This window comes from Portunus trituberculatus, chromosome 20 (genome assembly GCF_017591435.1).
Source record: "Portunus trituberculatus isolate SZX2019 chromosome 20, ASM1759143v1, whole genome shotgun sequence".
NCBI classification, from domain to species: domain Eukaryota; kingdom Metazoa; phylum Arthropoda; class Malacostraca; order Decapoda; family Portunidae; genus Portunus; species Portunus trituberculatus.
Genome location: NC_059274.1, coordinates 16,374,290 through 16,379,289, shown reverse-complemented (window position 1 = coordinate 16,379,289; position 5,000 = coordinate 16,374,290). Strand labels below are relative to the sequence as shown.

The window sequence follows — 5,000 nt, the reverse complement described above, 5'->3', positions numbered from 1 at the left end:
AGTTCTGACCCAGTGCAGATACTTGGTGAGATTAGTGGTGCTTTCTCTTCAACCCCAGCTAAAGAAAGGCCACAAGCTCACATGTCTGCCTTAATGGCCCTTGTGCAGTGGATAGGCATTAAGCCCAAACCTTTCCTTTTCTTACTCTACCTCTGGTGCCCTCAGCTCACCTCACCGCCACAGGCAAGGTAATCACTCTTTTTAGCATGTAAACATTTAGTTGCTTCGATTTTTTGTTGTCTTTTATTTACAATTTCCCTTTATATGTCTTTATTCCTCTATTCATCTCGTTTTCTTTTGCGCTTGGAACTGTGATGTTGTACGCTTTTTTAGCCTGGTGATGCTGGTGAGTACACGGTTAAACTTTGTCGAATAAACCTCTCTTCAAGATGGGGTCTTTGGTTGTTAACCACGCTAATCATCTCTATAGCCTTTGAATATATTCGTGGCGAGACAGCAGAGCGTTTCTAAATACAGGGCTGGGTACAGAGAAAGGAATAACATAGTGTGAACTTCTCTCTGATTCGCAAACTGCACGTGGAGACTGTCACCAAAAAGCGGTGTGGCCTGCATTGCACTGCACTGGCTACATAAGCTGGTGAGCCCTCCGAGTCCAAGATGTGGCGCGCCACCACGCAATAAAGTTTGAAAGTCACTTTAGTCAGCTTCCATTCATATCTAAAAAGAATTGTACAAGATTTTTAATACGCTTATGTATAGCTGCTATACATGTATTGCTCATAGTCTCACAGAGGAGTCAGTTGTGAGATTTACTATCACACCATTATCATATCATTATCATCATCGCCATCATTATCATATCATCATCATCACCACCACTATCGCTACCATCACCCGTTGCCTCATTGTATTAGTGAAGCTAACTGCTGTCTGTACTGTTTGCTGTACAGTATTAGGTTTCGTTAAATTAACGCTCTTGCTCTGCGGGTCGCTTTTCATTATTATTCGTTCATTTTATTTCACTGGCAGGCCAAGAGCTGTCCGATGAATGGAAATGGAAGGCCGCGGAGTGCCGCTCCCAAAAGTAAAAAAGACGGAAAGTGGACACTCATCTTCATCTCTTTCTGGCTTAAAACTAAATTATGTTCCTTCTCCCAGGTAGCGGCCAGCCACCGTCCACGCCAGCCAGACGCAAAGCGGGGCCAGCCTGTTGTCCACCTTACACAGGTCAACCAGTGGCAAGGTACTCTAAACGCGTTACAGTTCCGTCAAGCCGACACGTGGCACTCCCTGTATCAAACATGCCTTCCTTATTTCCACCTATCGTCCCCATCTCTTTTTAAACTTCTATCTCCTCGGTACTAACAGCGTGATTAGTGAGTCTGCTCCAGTCACGCAAAGTTCCCGACCGTATGAGAGTCTTGCTACTATTTGCCACTCCTTTATGTTAGCGCACTTTACGACATGGTGGTGGGAAGGTTTTGGAGAAGAGAGCGGCGGCACAGAGGTGGAGGCGGGAGCGTGCACTGGCCTCAGGTTCTCTGGGGAAATTAACGCCAACAATTAATTACGGCCAGTGGAGAAAACCTGGTGGTAATGGCTGTGTGCGTGTGTGTGTGTATGTGTGTGTGTCTGGTGTCTGTGTGTGTGTGTGTGTGTGTGTGTGTGTGTGTGTGTGTGTGTGTGTGTGACGTCTGTAGCATCACTATTACTGTATCATCAAGAGTACATGAATGTTTGGTTACACATACACACACACACACACACACACACACACACACACACACACACACACACACACACACACACACACACACATCTCTCTATCTATCTCTATCTCTATCTCTATCTCTGTCTCTGTGTCTCTGTGTCTCTGTCTCTCGTGTTGATAATCTACACGAAAGGATTCTATTGTATGAAATCAGGCAATCACTGTTCATGGATGGTGCTTTGAATTTATCCTTTATTTTTTTTTTTTTGCTTCTGTTATAGTGTAGTGTACAGTGTGTGTTGTGTGTGTGTGTGTGTGTGTGTGTGTGTGTGTACATGTGTTTTCCTATCAATTCCAGCAAACGCATTTATTTAAAGGAAGAAAAAGTTGCAATAGAGTTGGGAGACTGAACGACAAGCAGAATATAGAGAAGAGAAGAGAAGAGAAGAGAGTAAAAACGCAAAGTGTATAGGAGAGGCGAGCCGAGGGAGAGAGGAGGAAAATGCAGGACAGATATAAGATTAGCAGAGGACGAGACACGAGGGAGAGGAAGAGTCGAGAAAAGAGAATACTATGTTAGTTAATATTGTTGGTGATATGGAAGACTTCACTTTGTCGATTAAAACCTTTGTTTGTCGCTCACAGACGTTTTAGAATGTGTAACGAATTTAGAGGCAAAATGACGTTACAAAGATAAAAAAGAAAGACAGTTCATAGTGTGTTTTTCGTTTTGCTTCATCAATTTACATATTTCTATCTACTTTTTGTTGTGTATGTGTAGAAGAGATTAGATTTAAAATAAGTCTTACAATATTCAGAGTGAAAATGAAAACTTTACTGCTTGAAATATTTATTCACCGCTAACAGAAACACTGGTATATAATGGCACGAGAGAGAGAGAGAGAGAGAGAGAGAGAGAGAGAGAGAGAGAGAGAGAGAGAGAGATTAAAAGAGGAAAGAGTAATCGATTTCTTTTCACGAGACAAAAGGGAGGACAGAAGCTCACGTGGGTGGATTTACTGAAGGAAGAGACGTGTTTATTTTTCCTGCAGTTGTGCATCTGGTAAAGAATGCCTTGTTGACCAGCTATTATCCTCCACAAAGACACATCCGGGTCAGGTATCGTCGGGTCACCATCGGTCAAGGTCACTGAGGAATAAAGTAAAGTTCTCTACCCCAGTACGGACAGGTCACTCGTCTTTAGTCCTATTTTGTATCGGTAGAGATGGTGGTAATAGTAGATAGTAGTAATAGTGTTCAGCCGCCTATCCTCCCATCACTGACCGCATGCAAGTCTCTGTACAGCTGTTACTTGCTGCCTCCCTCAAGTAACGCGGGGCAGTCTTTCCTTGTGTTATCTTTTTGTATCAAGGAAGCAGTCTGTGAAAATAATGCCTGGTTGTCGAACTGCTATTTACTGACTGTGCGTGTTTATGTATCTCTTGTAAACAATTAGCCAGGGGATTGAACTAGGAGCAAAATGGCAGGTGTGTGCAAGATGCTGAGTTGTTCAAGCAATGTTACTTCGTGGTTGTGTCATTACAGAATAGTGTGAGAAATGTGACTTTTGTTCCGGAAAATGGTGGTGGTAGGCATCAACACTAGAGAAGAGCACTGTTGCGTGTTGAAAGGTGAGAAAAGCGCAACTGTACAGGTGCATGAAGGGCAAAACATAGCGAGGAGTGGGTGGGGATGGAACTGGGAGGACGGCAGGGATCACAACGACTAGCGCACTGTTCCACTCAGTCGACCATCACCAAACCTACACTTCAATGCCATTCGCGTGATGTATCAGGCTTGTGTTGAATACATTAAAAAATCAACACTCGGAGTTTGCTTCCACTACACAACTATGCCTGCCCCTCCAGCGCCATCCATCCGCTACCATCTTTGCCCTTCCATTTATCCTCCTCTTCCTCCTGCTCATCCTCCTCCTCTTTCTCCTCTTCCCTCACACATCATCTCTTCAAGCTCTTTCTTCCCCTTTACAATAGTCTCCCATCTACTTCTGCCTTTCTCTCTCTCTCTCTCTCTCTCTCTCTCTCTCTCTCTCTCTCTCTCTCTCTCTCTCTCTCTCTCTCTCTCTCTCTCTCTCTCTCTCTCTCTCTCTCTCTCTCTCTCTCTCTCTCTCTCTCTCTCTCTCGACCTTCATCTTTCCCTTGTATTTTCGTTCCCTGAGTTTCGTTCCATTCTTCACTATTTCTCGTCTTCCATGTCTCTCCCACCTACCCTTCCTTCGTCCATTCCACCCTTCTTCCATTCCACTTTCCCTCCATTCTTCCTTTCCTTCCCTTCCTTTCTCCCTCCGTTCCTCCTTTTCCCCACCGTCCCTTAAGAGGCATCCATTCATTGTTTCCCGGCGTACCCAAGCCCTGGCTGGCTAATGTTAAACTGTATTATTTGTCTTTCCCGACTATTGCTTCTGTGACGAGCGTGCCCGGGGTGGTGTGCTGGTGTTTACTGCTCCGTATTGAAAGTGCGTGGGTGCTGCGAGGAGACTGTGACCCGTCATGTGAAGAGACAAAAGAGAGCAGAGAGAAGCAGCAATAGGCGATGAAAATATACAGTCTAGAGTGAAGTAGAGGAAATGAAATGTCAAGGGATGAGGGCAATAGGTGAGGAGAGAGTGAACAGTGGCAGCAGCAGCAGCAAGGCACGGCGTCAGGAAGAATGAAGGAAAAGAAAGACAAGTGGAGGGATAAAGGTGATTGAAGTAAGGATGAAAGATCTGAAGGGTAGTGTACATGTATAAGATAAGAGTATTAAAAAACAGAAAAAAGTGTACTAGAATTAGAAGGTATAGGGATACCTATGGGTAGAGGAAAGAAAGAAAATACGTTGTATCTATCTATCTAGCTAGCTAGCTATCTATATACTGTATGCAATGGACGTTAGGAAAGAAAGGAGAAGGAACTAGAGATAAAGAGAGTGGAGGCAGGAAAGAGATGAATAGAATAGTGAGATGGAAATTAACACACACACACACACACACACACACACACACTGGCTTCACAAGCCAGAGGACCGGGGTTCGATTCCCCGGCCGGGTGGAGATATTTGGGTGTGTCTCCTTTCACGTGTAGCCTCTGTTCATCTAGCAGTGAGTAGTTACGGGATGTAAATCGAGGAGTTGTGACCTTGTTGTCCCGGTGTGTGGTGTGTGCCTGGTCTCAGGCCTATCCAAAGATCGGAAATAATGAGCTCTGAGCTCGTTCCGTAGGGTAACGTCTGGCTGTCTCGTCAGAGACTGCAGCAGATCAAACAGTGAAACACACACCGTTAACTAATGCACTGGCATGTAAGACTAAGTTGAGAAAATTTGACAAAA

At 44.5% G+C, this 5,000-nt stretch overlaps 1 long non-coding RNA gene across 2 annotated transcripts in view; it reads left to right on the top strand.

Moving 5' to 3' along the window:
* Positions 1-5,000, top strand: part of LOC123506693 — a 29,253-nt gene that overhangs the window by 18 nt on the left and 24,235 nt on the right. For both annotated transcript variants that reach the window (XR_006675488.1, XR_006675489.1), the window contains exons 1-2: positions 1-188; positions 1,120-1,204. The exon at positions 1-188 is cut by the window's left edge and continues 18 nt beyond it. This is a non-coding gene — a long non-coding RNA (uncharacterized LOC123506693). The remainder of the gene's footprint in view (positions 189-1,119; positions 1,205-5,000) is intronic.